At 37.2% G+C, this 17144-nt stretch overlaps 1 long non-coding RNA gene across 1 annotated transcript; it reads left to right on the top strand.

Annotated features, from left to right (window-relative positions):
• The first annotated feature begins 14626 nt into the window (after positions 1-14626).
• LOC128808222 (uncharacterized) lies at positions 14627-15817 on the top strand. Its single transcript, XR_008437409.1, has 3 exons — positions 14627-14653; positions 15074-15247; positions 15749-15817. It is a non-coding gene; the product is annotated as an uncharacterized LOC128808222 (long non-coding RNA).
• Positions 15818-17144: the final 1327 nt, after the last annotated feature.

The following is a 17144-nucleotide window of genomic DNA, read 5'->3' as shown; positions in this document are numbered from 1 at the left end:
TATGGCTGAAATGAGCCCCTGCTCTGGGTGCTGCTGGGAGTAATGGAGTTTTGTTGGCTCAGCATGGTGTGTCCATTTGAGACACTGGGATGGGAATTTCACTGAGACTATTATTAGAGCTCCTGCCTTCCCAACATCTCAAACAAAAAACTGAGCCAAACCAGTGGGAAAATGCATAACTCACAGTCACATTGACAGGCAAGAATTTGTAATTTTAGAGCAGTGACAAGCATCCAAGCCACATTTTTAAATGTTTTGTGCTTGCTCAAAGGCAACTGGGTTATCAAAATAAGGTTCTTATTAGCTAAGCTTTATATTAGCTCAAGCAGACAGTTTTATCTGATCAAGATATGAGAAGAGTTTCTTCAAAGAACTCGAAAAATAAGCCCAGTGTCCTGATCCCCAATGTCATATGCTGCAGAGTAGAGGTATCCCAGTGGCTTCCTGCAGCAAGTGACAGTAGATGGTTCATTACTGTATTTAATGAGAAAAATGCTTTTCTCTCCTATTCAGAGACACCTTGCTGGATCGTTCAGCATAATTAGTTTAAAATATACTATTTTAGCAGAACACAGCTGACTAATTTCCTAGCTTAGAAGACACAGGTATGTGAGGATAAAAGCTTTCTTTGAATAAACAGAAAATGTCTCTTAGGTTTTCAAATAACTTCCATTAAAAGAATCTAGGTAAATGAAGACAGAAGTACCTGTTCAATATTTATTCAGTGAAAAGCAGAGAGGTTTCTGCTCTGTCTTGTTTTTGAAACAGTGTTAGAAGCTATCCTAGTATAATGGTAATGAGCCTAATGAATTGTCACGGGAGATGAATTTGGTCCTGGTATCTCTGTTTTCACCTGCCAGGAAAAAATGTTTTTAATCTAACTTTACATATTAATCACTCACAGACAATGAGACAAGTCCTGGAGCAATTCTGTCTTCTTTATATGGACTTTCTAATTCAGCTTGTTATATAATGAGGGGAAAGGAAAGTCAAGATCACTCAATTTTTGTAATGACTTTGAATCAGTTCCACAGATTTTATCATGTTTACCCCCAAACTCAAGAATTTCTAGCTGGATTAATCATTGTCTGAGAAAATGCATAACTTTAAAATATATTTGGAGCATGGAAAAATAAAAAACACCTTGGAAATTTGTTAGCTGACTTGTGTACAAATGGTTGCTTCAAAAGAAATTTGGGTTACTTTTAAATATCTTGAATACTCTGACTTTCAGATTGGTGGGAAAAGTGCTGTGTTCATCCTCTGCCTAGACAGGCATGATGCTCCTGCCAGCACTGAGAGAGTGTCCCTGCAGTGTCCAGGCAAAGGGCCTGGGATCTCTGGGTTGGCAGTGGCCAGGGAGGGGCTCTGGAGGCAAGGCTGTGCTCTCCTCCTTCTGGCATGTCTGACAGGCTCCAGCTCCTTCTGCCCAGATTAGAGGGAAATATGTTGGATTTAAAAAGCAGTCTCTTCTGTCTACATTTACTATTTTCCAAGATTTTTCTTGGAAAATATGTAACTTCCACAGTCTCATGGCTTCCAAATTCAGTATTGATAGCATGCATCTCCTGGAGAGCTTTAATTTAAGATTAATTCTGCCACGTAGTCTAATGTGGAAGTCGGATTAAAGGGATCTTTCTTTAATCAGCAACATTTCTCTCATTAATGGAACCTTGTCTTTATTGGATGCATGGACTTGCAGACCTAGTGGAAATTATTTGTTGTTTTGCCTTGCTCTAAAAATGTCACATTATATAATACAGATTTCAAGATCCTGCCATTTTGAAAGTGTTGTATTTTTGTGATTTCTGTGAAGAGAGGTTGGTTTCTCTTCTCCCAGCACAATGGAATAATTGGTGGGCTGGCATGAATGAGTTGTGAGCTGCATACATCAGGGCTACTTAAGTCAATTTAAAGTCCTTCAAACCTCAGTTGATAATTAGAAATGAGAGTATAGGCAGGGTCCTCAAATCCTGATTAGAAATCACTTAAAATAATTACAGAAGGAATAAATGCAATTTGAAATATTCTCACCCTGGTAGGTGAGTAGAAATCTCCATAAAATATGCTTGAATTTGATAATGTAAAATTTCAGATTTAAAAAAAAGTCATTGCTCACATATACAAAATAGCCCCAGGTGGATGGAAATAAATGTCAGCAGTAAGTTAACAGTCATATAGTGTTTAACAATAGGTATAATGTTCTCTATTGCGCTATATAGAATTGCTATTATTACATTGTCTTTAAAAGTGGAAATATTATTTTGATAAACCAGCTATATTTAGGCATAACGGCCCTAACTTTTTTATTATTCATGACATTCACTTCCAAAACACTCATGTGATTTCATTATGTGAATCTATTTGCACCCTCATCTCCTCATGTTTTAACCTGAATTTCCTCCCATGTATGCAATTATTTCCTCCATTTACTTTTCCTGTTTTGATTTCTGCATTTGTGAGACACTGATTGAGAATCACAGCTGTTTGGGAATGAGGTTAAAAATATCTGCTTGGGCCAACTGTAAAGCTTGAGGACTGCTTTTATTTTTGGAGACCCCTTGTATTTCCCAAAAATCTTCTGAACACATTATGGAGTACTGTTGTCATCTCAAGGCAGCCTTCCATAAGGTATTGACCATTACTGCACTATCTGTCCTACTGCATCACTCACATGATTCATCAAGAGCCAAGAAGGAACAGTTTGATTTTTCTGGCTAGTACACAATCATCCTTAATGTATTTGCTGAGATTTAAATTCAAAGCCAGGTATTGCAATGATTTCAGATAATACAATGTCATTAAAAGCTTTTGTGTCTTCATCAAGAGCTGTAGTTTAAGCCATCTGTATCCTATACCTTCCTATTATGACTGGTTTTTAGGTTTTTTTGTTTCCTACTTGCTCTTGCTTAGAATTCACGTTGCCTCAGGAATAGATTTGCAGCTTTGTCCTGATCTTGTCATTGTGTAGATGGCAGAGCAGTACTGTAATGATATTTTACTTTCATAGTAAGCCAGTTTTCTCTTCTCCAAATCTGTGACCTATCAGGATTTCTAAAGGAAAAAAAAAAATGAGTAACTCTTTCTCTTCCTGACAACAGAAATGAGAGAAGCAACTTACATTTATGCTCCTACTGTGTAGCACAGAATGAGAAGAGGACTTCTTCTGGAGAGATATCCATCCTAGTAGGTAGATGTTCATGCTCCTTTCCAGGAGGACTGTGTCTGTCTGATGAATCCATATGCACACCTCTTGTCACAGCTGTTTCCTGTCAGTTTTGTGCTGACCCATTTTTGTTTTGTGCAACAGGAGGCGGGGAAAGCATTGGCAGGATTGCATGCATATGTCCAGAAGTTCCTTAAACCTGTGGAAGGATCTTAAAGTATGCGCATTTTGCTGACCCAAGAGCCAGATTGACTATCAGAAACCTGCAGCCTAAGGATGTCAGAGCACAGTTTTGGATCTTCCATTCTGGAGTGTCCACAGAAGGTGATTATGAAAAGTTGTGGCTTTGAGCTGGTGGCAGTCCTCATGTCTTCATGTCGTCCAGGAAAGTGGAGTCACCATCCCTGGATGTGTTTGAGAAACAACTGAACATGGCACTTGGTGCTATGGTTTAGTTGACACGATGGTTTTTCCTCAAAGTTTGCACTTGATCATCTTGCAGGTCTTTTCCAATCAAAATGATTTTGTGGTTCTGTAATGTGAGAAGCAAACATTTCTCATCATTTAACTCACTTGTGGAGAACTCTAGGTCAATCCAGTGAAGGAGTACACATGAAGAAAATGTTAATTCTTTGTTTAGGGTTTGTTTAAGCTTAGATATATAATTGTTTATAACAATTTTTATAATAAATCAAAATTACAGGAACAGAAAAACATGCCCATTTCACTAGGAACTTCTCACCATGCATAAACTAGTTTTAATTCATATATCTTATTGATCTCAATAGAGGAAAAAACAGTGCTGCAAACTTCCTTGGCTGAATGAGGAAAGGTTACCTTTTAAGGGAATAAAGTAGAAATGTGTGTGTTTAGTGGCAAACTATGTTGGCTATATATTTATGGACCTTTACATCACTTAAGTACTTTTCCTGTCCTTGAAAATATAGAGGCTCAAAATTTCTTTGTAGAGCGTGTCATAAAAGATAGTGGTCAAACAGGAGTGATGCACAGGTGCTGAAGCTCTTAGCAATATTTATTTTACCTTTTAAAAAAGAAATTTGATTTGCAGTTGATCTCTAACTTCTTTTTTCTTTTGAGATTACTTTGAAAAAATAGGAGAAGATAAACTACGTATCAAGTTATGACTGTTTTTTAAAACCTAGGTAGCATTTTGTGAATTTGTCAGAATATTCTGATTATTTATTCTGCATGCTATCTTAGTTTGAAAATCTCAGGATGAAATATCTCTTTTTCCTCTATTATCTGAGGCTCTCTACTTTTCGGAAATCCACGCTGATATCGTTCATAGAAGGATGATACAACAGGAAGTATTTTCATTCCTGGTTTGTTACAGAAACGAGTTTGAATTTCTTTTTAAAGACCGATAATAAACATGCACAAAAATGCACTCTATCCCAATGAAATATTGAAATCAAATTGTGAGATTAAGTTTATTTTTTTCTTCCCTCATACTAATGGGTATAGTAAGTACTAATCCTTCATAGAGCACAGCACCTCAATTTAATGGGCATATGGTCAGCATAAGGTCAGCTTTGGAAAATTGCCATTCTTACATTGTTTCTTTGCCAAAACATTGCTATTGAATTTTAGAAACACTAATTTAGAGTTTTAAATGCAGAATGTCAGGAATATATCGGAGGAAGGCTTGTTGATGAAGCTTTTATATAGGATTTGTTATAGCTGAGAATCCTCAAATATCACTTTTGTTGTGGAGCCAGCTTTTAAACTAAACCCCACAGTGTTGGCTAGACTATGCAATTCCCAGTGGAGCAATAATGAGACTCTGTGCCCAGCTCCTGCATCTGACCCTCCATTTAGTGCCTCACATAGAGTGTACCTGGCTTACTTTCAAGCCTTTAGACAAACATGTCATTTTCTGCAAAAAGCTTCAGTCTTGCTGGCTCCACCATAGATTCCTAACACAAATTCACACCTGTAACACCCAACAAACTAGACATGATATTTATTGAGTGGCTTCAGTTGTTCCTGCCAGCCAGGAGGACACCATCAGAGTGTGGCCAGTATAACTCCACACAAAATGCACTTAATGTCTGGACAAACCTTCACCTGGGAACATGTTTGGTGGTAAAGTGAGATGTGGTACAAGGAGACACCTAATCCTTTCTACTATCTAATCTTGTCAGGGAATTTTTTCTTTCTAACAGAAACTGTTTCCACTTAGCAAGGCACTTCTGGAGCTTTTGACTTGGCCAAGGGAAGATACAACTGCTAAGCTGAGCTGTTCAGGTGTCACCTAACCCACAGCTGGGGCCACCTCAGCAGCCACAACTGGTAAACTCTGCAGATCCTTCTTTTGGACAAGGTGTGACACCATCCTCCATGTGCCAAGCCAGAGCAGCTCTCCAAGCACAAGAAGAGACCTCCAGCAGAGGGGTTTCAGACCTGCTGTCTCCACAGGGCTGTTTGGCCTCTGCCCTGGTGCTGCTCACTGCATCTCCCTCTGTCCACATATTGGTTTTCCACCCTGATGCCTGCAAAGAACATTGCAAAAATGTTGTGGCTCTTTTCCTTGAGGTCTGGGTAAGTACATTTGTAGGAGACTTTCTTCTTCCACTTTTGAGTCCTGAGACCCTAATCTACACCCATGTCATTTCATTCCTGACTTATTTAAACATATGTCTTGTACTTGTTGGCAGAAATGGAAGTTCTGATCCGAGACAAGGGATTTGAGTGTACTACCAGATCACTACATATGAAGAGTGCTTCACAATTAAAGACATTGCAGCCCTCCATGGTATTACATCCTCTAATAGAGGAAAGCTACATTAAAAAAAAAAAAATCTGAAACTGAAAAATCCTATTTGCTATGCACAAAGATGGATTTTAATATATGTTCAGGTGTATATGAAAATTAATGAAATGACAGTTTGAGAGCTGGAAATATCTATTTTAGATAATATTTTAATACGAGTGAGTGAAGATAAAGTATACAGCATGTAGTCAGATAAACAGAAAAGTCTCCTGCACTTACTTGCCAAGCATATATGCAAATAATTGCATTGAGGTGGAGCAGTATTTATACCAGCTGAGAATTAATACCATGTTTAGCAGGATGCATGGGAAAATGGATACACTGCTTCACCTGTCAGATGTATTCTTATTTCCATAAAGGCCAACATTATGAGGAATTACTGAAAAATATTTCAACACCTTCTGTTAGGTACAGTGTGATGATAGTGTGCTAATGGAAATCAAACAGTATGAGTTGAAAGTAGCTGTAATCTTCATGCCTGTTATTAGTTGTAAAATCACTGACATTAACTGTAATATCATTCAGGATGGAGTTTAAGACATTGGTGGACAAATGGAGGAAAGCGGAATTAAATCATATTTTCTTCGGAAAACTGTATATAGTCCTTTGTTTTGTCTTTCATGCCTTCTCTCACACTAAAAAGAAATCTCAACCTTTTTATTATTATTATTAGTTGTATTAATACTAATAGCAGTAGTAGTTGTAGTAGCAGCCACCAGTTTCAACTAAATTTGGCAGAAAACTGAAGCTCTCACAATTATTTAACTTTGTCAAGTCTTATGAAGCTGTGACACTGTTGCAGTAGGCCCAGTAAAGAAAGGCTAATGTTAGCTCACCAAGCAATGCTTGGTCTAATAAACAGCCTCCATATGCTTTGGTATTTCTTGTGCCTTCTAACACAACAATCACCCACAGGGCACTGACCTATAGGAAGACAGACCATTTGGTTTGGTTGCTGCTGAACTAATTTTTTAGTTCACAGGGGATGTTGCTCAAAAATTTAATCCTAAACTATCAGTAGAAATATTGCCATTTTGCAATATGCTGTGAAATGGCTGGGTGTTTTATTTTATTTTATTTTATTTTATTTTATTTTATTTTATTTTATTTTATTTTATTTTATTTTATTTTATTTTATTTTATTTTATTTTATTTTATTTTATTTTATTTTAATCAACGGTGTATTCCTAAGTGACTGGTTGAACAATATGCACACCTTTGATTCTTTCCTAACAGAGGAAAGTGAATTTCCACCTATTTCTTTTCTGTCTGAAGCTGTAACACTGGTTCTGTGGTTATAATTCTGTTTCAAATACTGATATACAGAGCTATTTCCATGAAATTCAGCCTTAGGAGTGTCAGAGAAAGAAATGGGGAAGAATACAAGATGTTAAGCAAAACTCTTGCTAAGCAGAGTGAGTCTTTAACAGTCTCCAAAAACTGGTAGTTGAACTTTAAATGTTGTGTATGCTTCAGCAGGCAAAAGCTGTGCTTCAGCAAACCTTAGACTAAGTGGCACTAATGCTAAATGCACATTGCCTACTTCTGTAAAATGAGCAGTGAAAAAAAACCTTAAAATCACACTTGCTTAAGGGTTTAGGAAAAAAGGTGACTTGTGGGTGGATGACATTTAAGCATCATATAAATAAGTGAAGTTTTCTGAGGAAACTTGAATCTCTTTAAGAAATTGAATTGACACAGAGGAATCAATAAGTCTTAAACCAACAAGGACCCCATTGCAATATCTCATTGATAAAGCTTTGTGGCTCTACAATATCTTTATTTTTAGGGAATTTCTATGGTGACTCAGGTACATTAATGTCAGTTACTTCTGTATCATTTTCTCTTTTATGTGTGACAGGAATTGCTTCACAATGATAATTAAATACATTTACTCAAGGAAAAAAAGTAGGTAAAACCAGAATGATGTTCCAGATACATTAAATATTACCCAGTTTTAATAGGAATGCATTTAGCAGCATATGAACCTCATTTGCTATGAAGTGTAGATGAAGTGAAGATCTGCAGGTACAGCATTCAGGATTCGTGACAATATCAAGCAATTGTACTTGTAAATCAAGTTACTTTTCTCCTCAGTATTCTTTAAAAGAAGCACTTTTCAAGAGATGCTGTTTTGATATTTATTTCAGCATTTTTAAAACAAAGCCTCAGGTTGTGAAATCATATGCATGTCACTGGCTTTTTCTTCAAATTGACAGCTAGTGCATCTTTTCAACAAGTCTCAGTTTATAGTTAGCTGGTCATGTTAATTATTTAAACTCTCAGTTAATGTTTTCCCTTCTCAAGGGAAGATAGTTTGCTACATCTTGCTCCTGCAGAATCTCTGTACATCCTTTCTCCTGACAAATGGAGCTAGTGGCTGTGCTAAGGTTTCAGCCCTGCTGCCCATCATTTTATTTTTGAATAAACAGAAGCAATTTACCTCGTGGCCAGAAAATGTACACTGTTCAGCTTTGTCAGAAGGAAGATCTGACAGTCAAAAGAATTGTAGTGGCTACAGAAGTATATGATGTCCTTGGCCATGTGAATTCACAGATCTCCTTTCCTTGCTTGTTTTTTGATAAGTTTAGCACAATTCAGACCCTGTATGTGTTGTGGGGCCATAAGACTATTGATACAGTGTTCAGCTGCTAGCACTTTGTTAGAAATTCACTTACAGTTTCTGTTAGTTAGCATCTTTCTTTCCTGTCTGTACTGCTGGAAACCTTGAGGCATAGGCCTAAGGCAAAACAATATGCTGTCCTTGCTGGAATCAGGAAAGTGATAATCTCCCAAGTGAAGATTTCATTTCTTTCCTTTTTTATCTTTAAGTTTTGTTCTTTTGTCCAATGTAGTACCAAATCGGTAAACTGTGGCACATAACTATTATTCAGGTGAAACACCTCCCATCTTTCTGCATTGCTTTTTCCTATTCTTTTTGTTTTATTTCTTCTATTCATTTTGTTTCTTTCTTTAAACTCCTTAAGAGGCTTTCAAAAATCCTTTTAGTTTGATCAGTTTGAAATATAAATAGCAAGCAGATCACTGTCCCAAATATCATCTGCGTGACTCTCTTTAGCACTTAAGCAGCATCCGGTATGTGCCTGGCACCAGCACAGAGAGAAGAGTCTCTGCAGACTAAGCTGATTTAGACACACGTCATGAGACCAGCATGTCAGTAATTGCCAGTTCACAGAATGAAGAGCTCCTATCTGATAGTGAAGGAGACAATTTCGTGATAAATTTCCATGGAGTAGGTCTTAATATAGGTCATGTATATTTTTACTGTGTTACAAGTTAACTCTTTAATGACTCCTGCAGTAATATGTTTGTCTGTCTGTACCCAAAGATCAGAATTTCCCTGAGGGAGAGGTCTGTATCACCCTTAAAGTACTTGTGGTATCTACCAGACCTTTCATGTAAAGATTTTTAAGAAGAAAATTGATCAATTTAATTACTGTGTGTTTAGCACATTTCACCTCTGTTTCTGTTCTATGACATGTCTTAATTTACCAAAAATACTACCTGGAGGATAACCTGTGGACTCTTATCTCACTTATGCTTCTGTAAAGTTCAAGATGAGGTCACCACCTGTCTTGGAGTTGTAAATCCTGGCCTAAAAGCATGCAAGCTCAACCTGTTTGTGTCAGTATTTAGTTTATCGATGCAGATATGGAAAGATTATATGTAGGACTGATAGCATTCAGGAGATATTTTTATCAAAAAGAAAAGGTTGGAGATGTCACTTACAAATTTTACAACCAGGTAAAATGTCCATCAAATTTCTGCTTTAGCAAGAGATTTAAATTTTAAAAATCCTCTAACAATGTTTTCTAACAATGTAATAATGTCTTAGACTTCTTTATTTAATTTGATTATATTGCATGATCTATATAACAAAATCACATGTGGAAAAAGGTCTACTTTTTTATATCTTTGAGTAGGGGTGTCTATTTTAATATTATGCTTCTAAAGAAATGTCTTAGGTTGCAAAGGCAAGATGTGTCAGGGGGTAGATTCTATTGCCATCTGTTAGAGGTGGTGCAGTTATCTTCTGTTAATTGGGCCACCTGTTAAGACCAGGTGGGGCAGTTTTCTTTATCTCTTCTATGACCCATCCTCCCTCTGGGAAATATCTTCTGTTAATGGGCCATTGAGTCTCACTGCATTGCTGACAAAATTACATCATCCCATTGTGAGATGCTCCACCCAGGGGGAGGAGCCAAGCATTCCATCCTGGATATAATCTGTTATATGGAATGCCACAGGCAGCCTTTTCCCACTTGATTCCCAGGCCCGTCTATAACATCACCGGACCTTCAGAGGAAAACTACACACTTCTCCCAGATCGCTGCTTCAACAGAACCACATCTGTCACTCCAGGAGGACTGCAGCCACCATTTAATCAGACTGCTACCAACACCCTGACCCACAGGGTGTCAGGTCATATTCTGACTCTGTCAGTGTTGTTCTGTATTACTGCATTTTTTTGTTATTATTTTTCCTAATAAAAACTGTTATTCCTACTCCCATATCTTTGCATGAGAGCCCTTTAATTTCAAAATTATAGCAATTCAGAAAGAGGGAGTTTACATTTTCCGTTTCAAGAGAGGCTCCTGCCTTCCTTAGCAGACACCTGTCTTTTTAAGCCAAGACAGATAAACCACCTGTCTTCAAGTTAAATTTTTGAACTGGTGAAGATATCCCCATTAATATGGTTTGATTTCATTAAACTTCAGATTAAAATAGAAAAATAAATTACTTTTTTCAAGAAAGGCTTGAAAAACATCATTCTTCTGTTCCCTTGTGATATCAGCAAGCCATGTTCAGCTGCCTGAAACACTTTCTAGGAGTCAAGCTTGAGTTTTGCCCTGAGCTGTCTGGAATAAACAGACTGAAGATTGTGAGTACAGGAAGGGTGAGATAGGATATGTAGGCACAATGCTTCAAAATTGGCAGCTGTTCACTTTCACAATAGTTTGGTCCAGTTAGCTCTTCATTTTTCAGTGTAGGAGATACATTTGCTCTCAATTTTTCTGATGGTCACACTAAAGTACTTGCATGAAGATTTATTATGTTGGAGAAAAAAAAAAAAAAAAGGTGACTTTCTTTCCAAGATAGATCCACAGGTAAAATGAATGTTGACTCTAAAATTGTCTTTCTTTGTGTCAAGTTTTGTCCTCAGAATTCAGAACTTGTGTTTTATATAGCATTTTTACTTCTCTTGGAGGATGTATCCTTAAATGAGCCTTATCATTCTAGTGACTATATCTTTAAAAAGAGGTGTAAGGAAGAGATACTGCAGCACCTTTGAATTTTGAAATTAGTATATGCTACAGTTCATGTTGGAAAAAATGTAAGTGTACTATCTGCTAGAAGTCATTTCAATCACAGAACTTTATTAAATGTGTTCTTTTTTCTGATGCACTGCATCACAAATAAAGTTTTTTATCACTATTATTGTTTGCCACAATTAGGTGAAGCAAGGAAATATAAAAATAAAGTGGCATAAAGTAGGATTAAAAGGAATCACTCCTCAAGGATTATCAGAGTACCTTATGTCTCACAGAGCCTTATATCATCATATCATGTAGAAACAGCTTCTATTTTATGAGATTACTTTTAATTCCTAACCTTTGCCCTCCTTCATTACAGCAGACTTTTTTACTTGATATTAGTATTTTAACCACTTAGTAGCTTAAATTTAGCCATTTAGCCTTATGAGGCATTCAACTTCATACATTTTTTTAAACATAATTTAACTATTAACTACTACACCACTGTTTCATTTTTACATTTAAATAATATTTTCCATTTTCTTGCCAATTCATGTAAATTAGAAAAAGGTCTTTAAACATGACACAGTTTTTTTTCTACTTGTAATGATGTCTGTTAATGGGTCTTTTAACATCATGTTGCAATGTGTCCTGCATATTCAAGACCATAAATGCAAGAAGATACTTAGAAGATCATGTGAAAGAAGTATCAAATATTTCTCAATGCATATACCATTTTTGATAACATAATTTTTGGCCAAGATGAGTGTTTTTTTCATTGTTGTCTTGGTGTCTAAGCAGGAAAATATCAAACCCATTTATTTGTCTGGGCCTGTGACATTAAAAACTAGTTGTGACTATTAAAAAAGTGTTGAACTATAGTTGATAAGTTGATATGGTTGAGCAGAGGCTTGCAAGGTAACCATCTGCCCAGCATGATAGAGAACTCTCAAACTGCATCATCAAGGTAAATCTTAGTTTATCCAAGATTTTTCACTGCTTAATTCTAGATATAATGTAAGTACTCTGTGTAACATATCATAGTGGTTTATCTTTGTACTCAATTGTCTAATATGCATTTGTCTGAGAGCTGGAAAATAAATCAAGGCTGTACATCTCTAGGTCACTATCCTGAGTTCAAAGTGCTCCTTTCTGATGGAAGATTCTGAGCCTTAAAGAACCATCCATCTGTCCAAAGTTAAGATCAGTTGCCAATAACATGTGATTTCCAAAAATATCCAATGTTGACACTTCCTGAAGAAATCTCTTGGATTTCTTACCACTTTGTATAGGTAATTTCCACCACCGTCAATCCAAATGCCCAGCCTAAGGCCTTGCTTTACATTTATGAGATCTTTTTTTTTCCTACTATGCCTTCTCAGAGCAGTAGAGACAAATTATGAGGACTGTCTAGATTGAAATGTTCAACAATTCTCATCATTGCTATTTGCATTAGGAAGCTTCCCCCGGTCAAGCTCTGTCCAGCAGGATAAGCAAAGACAATTACAATGTCAGTGTTTTCTAAATAGCCACTTTGGCAGAAAATGGCTTTCCTTTTATCTAATAAAAGTGCAATTGAATGTAATTTTGTTCTTTTAAGTAAACAGTTCTCTAAAAGAGATACAATTACAAAATCACAACTCAATCTGTAAAAAGACAATGCTCAACAGGTTCCAAGAAGTAGATCCTGGATTATCTTTTGAGTTCTTCAAAACAGTCTTTCAAGTGCCACTGCTTAATAACAACTGATTGTTGCACTCTTTGTACATAAACTTAGTCCTTTAAGACTCGCAGCATAAGACAGCCATCTTGTCTTCTTTTATTGTTACTGGAAAATAGAGGGATTGAATTGCCTTATGGCTGCTCCTGACTATAGATAAAACCTTGACAATGATCTATGACTGGCCAGTACATTTTTTTATCTTTCACTAAAAGAAGCTTTATAAAATCAAGCCTATGTTTAAAGTTACCATCCTCTGGTGAATCTTGGGAGGATTCCAGCTGTTCCTCCAACCCCTACAAAATTCCAGAGTCTCCAGCTGATTTCTTTCTTTGTTGAAAGAAGACTTTTGTCCAATCCTATAGAGTTCATAGCCATTTGCCTCTCCTTGTTAGTTCCTACTCAGATCATATGAATCTTTACTAAACGTCTACACAATTCACTATGAAATTAATTTAAAGTATCTCTCTGATTTCACAAGGCTCTGAACTAAGCCTTTTTGCTTGCATTGTAGCCCTATAGGATTTTTCTAGTCCTCTCTCTTTTCTATTCAACTCTCTAAACTTGACAATCTGTTTCTGATTCAAACAGCTGCCAAATATCCTGCTGGGCACTAAGTAACTGCTGCTAATTTCCCATTGCATTGATAATGAAGCCTGACATACATACAACACAGCACGTGAGATTCAATCTCAGCTTTCTAAATGATACTAAATGGAGACATTAGCTGTAAATTCAGTTTATTTTCTTTGATTTCTGAGTAGATAGAGCTTGAAGCTACCACAAATCTTTCATGTGTATCTTTTTTATGCACACCTGTTTTCTCCCATATTCTATTAATAATAAGAGCATTCAAGAGTGTTACTATTGCTCACAAATGTGCTCTGTGCCAAAATACCTTTTTATCTACATATTGTCATGTTTGTTAATGGCAGGGTATAAGAGACTGGGGAGAAAAAACACTTCAGGGCGTAGGCTCCGCTCTCGCTAGCACGAACAGATATGGGGTACTTGTATGAACAAGTGCGGAGAATTCCCTGCCACAACTTCTTTCTCGTGTTGCTGTTTCAACTACTTGAGAGCCCAGATCTGTTTTGTGCAATGGCTCTGCTGTCATTTCTCAGGAGGTTACAATGGGAAGCTGTTGCCTGCCTCATGAAGCTCCCAGTTGTTCTGTCATGTAGCCATTGCCAGTGTTTCCCACATGAGTCTGGGCTGCTATTCCAATGCTCCTCTCTGCTGCCTTTGTGACAGATGGTGCACAGCTCTGCAGTGGCCACAGCCAAAAGCAACTTTTGGAGGTGTGATTCCACTGTAAAGATTTTCCAGCATTGCTGCTCAGAAAAACTCCAGTGACAGGAAGTGACAGTTAAAAATTCTATTATGTACCTAGAAGCATTTATTCACCCCTCATTGAACACAGAGGTGGAGGGTACAACTGTGTACACTGTAACAGGCATCATTACCTATTAGTGCCAATTTGCATTACTTGAGCATTATTAATTTCTGCTGCACCAAAGCTAACATTGCATTCTAACTTGCCAAGCTGGTATGGGGAACACCTATAATGTCATAGAGGTCTTTAACAGTTGTTGGAACCACACACATCTGAGAAGCTGCATGGTCAAGTAATGGGCTAACAGTGAGGGCTTGTCATCTGGGGCCAGTGGAAAAGATAAAGAGCAGTGCAGCTGGGTGTGAGTCTGGTGGCAGCACCTCAGTAGCACAGTCAGCTGGCCTTTGCCTGCTCATGGCTGGCTCACAGCTGACTTAGGGACATTTGTGAATATCATAGCACAGTATCCCTGATGGGGTAATGATTAGCATTGACTCCATGATTCCAGAAGGCTGATCAATCACTTTATTGTACTATGCTATGCTATATTATGCTATGCTATGCTATGCTATGCTTATTAAGAAACTCATCGCCCTTCCAGACTGTCCGATACAGATAGACCAGATTGGTCCTTGAATCCAAAACACCATTCCCATTGGCCAATTAAGAAATCACCCTTTGGTAAACAAATCTCCATAACACATTCCACATGTTCACAACAACAGGTGCAGCAAGTGAAGATAAGAATTGTTTCTCATTCTCTTCTCTGGTCTTCTCACAGCCTTTACCAGAAAGGGAGAAAGTTGTGCCTGCTGTCTGTGGCCACAGAGCTGCAGCCACACATGAGCATCACATGGAAAATGTGGAAGAGCCTTGTCTGATATTCAGCCTGCAGAAAGCCCAGATTTAAGGCAGTCTTAAGAAAAGACAAGATGGCTCAGTCCAGAGACTAAAAGTAAGTATTATGTGAGTTCTTAGGAGGCATAAGGAAAACTCTGTAGCATAGGGGCAATTAATTGAAGCAAGAGAGGTTGCTTTTTAAATTGGCTACCTACTCCCCAAGAAAGCTAAGACTACAGGTAGTTCTACTGGGACCCTATAAAGGGGAACAACAGTTTTTAATACACACTTCTTTAAAAATAACACCAAAATTTAACTTCTGGGGGAAAAATTTACATGTGTTTCACCTCAGTGACCTAATAGTGATAATGACCATTATAAAGTTAGGTCTACAGAGGCATATTTGGGCCTCTTTGGATACTATAAACTTTTAGGCTTCTCAGTAACAGGATCCATACTGGCAGTCATATTCTAAAATATGGAAGGCTAGCAACCTATGGCATTTGCATTAAAACATCTTAGAGCTGAAGGCAGGTGTTGAATTTTCAGTTAAGAGTCAGTTCAGTTAAGTCAATAAATTGACTTGAATTCTCCTCCTTTCTCATCCTGTCTCTAGCTGGCTTCACTTCCCCACTGATGTTCTTCCCTTCTGTTGATTTCTCAACTTGAGGCAGTATGATTGCTTGCTGACAGTGAGTGTACTATATAATGTGTGTACCTCTAAATTGCTTTCAAGCTGATAATTCTTTCTAACAGGCTTTGAGACAGTGTTCAGCATGTTTAATATTTCTTTATTTTTCATGGAATAAAAAAAAATTGCCAATATATTTTTTCCCTTATTTAAATCTTCTTACCCTCAATCAGCTGGAAGAAGGAAAGGACTTATGCTACAGGTGCACAATTCTGAGCACAGCTGTCTCTTCTGACTGTTTATGAAGGCTTGTCATAGAAAACAAGACCACTGCCAACCTAGCTTGTAACAGGAAAATATGTATTCACTGATTATTATTTTTGTTTTGGTTTTATTCCTCTATAAAATAAAAATGCAGATGTAGAGATCTATGTGTTGTTGGCACTGGTGCTCCATAGGTCTTGTCACAGTAAATTAAAAGAAAACAGATATTTGCTAATTTGTGGTTAGAAAAAAAATTAAAAGTAAAAAAAGGCATTAAAGTGATAGTCCCTTCATAAGCCTGGCAACAACAGGGAAAAACAACTTCACAGCCTGATGTTGTTGCAGCTTGGCAGTCAGATGGGTTTGTGTAGGCTGCTGTTGGCAGCAGTTTTCATTAGCTTAGGGCCTCCTTTCTGGAAAGACAGAGCTGAGTTGCCAGACACAGATGTCCAGTCTGTGCAAGCAGGACACACTTGTACCCTGTCCTGCTGAGCAGCCCCCTTGAGCATCTCCCATCTGCCTGCCTTTAGGTGCAATTCTCTTATGATTATGACATCTTCCTTAAATATCGGGGCTTTTAATTTATACATTTGCTTTAAGCTAAATTTCCTGTTATGTTAAAGTAACCGTTCATAATCATGGCAGAACTTCTTAGCAAGGAGAAATGAGTCACATTTCTGTATAATTTGAATAAATGCCAACATCAATACAAACTGCTCATTGGAATAGGGCATTGTTTTAATTATTATTAGTATTTATGCTTCACTTAGCAAGCTAATATACAAAACTAATTTAGGATCACTGTAATATTTACTGATTATGTTTGATATATCCCACAAATGAGAGGGCACTTGCAGAAAAAGAAATCAGCACCACTATGGATCAGTGGATTGCTATCCTCCTGGTGCATCTGGTCCTATGACTGCAGTAAGATTGGAAGAATTTCGCTCTTTTTCTTTCTGATTCCCTGAAAAGAAATATGACATTATGAATTCTTCCCTGAGAGACAAAATAGAAGGAATTAATCACATCCTCATGACATGAGAATTCTTTTCAAGTAGTGGCTGTTACTAGAAAATATTTTCAACATTTTTAGAAAAAAGTATTCTTATTGATG

The sequence above is a fragment of the Vidua macroura genome, chromosome 5, assembly GCF_024509145.1.
Source record: "Vidua macroura isolate BioBank_ID:100142 chromosome 5, ASM2450914v1, whole genome shotgun sequence".
NCBI lineage: Eukaryota > Metazoa > Chordata > Aves > Passeriformes > Viduidae > Vidua > Vidua macroura.
The sequence above is the reverse complement of the archived record's forward strand: the minus strand, read 5'-3'. Positions and strand labels throughout refer to the sequence as shown.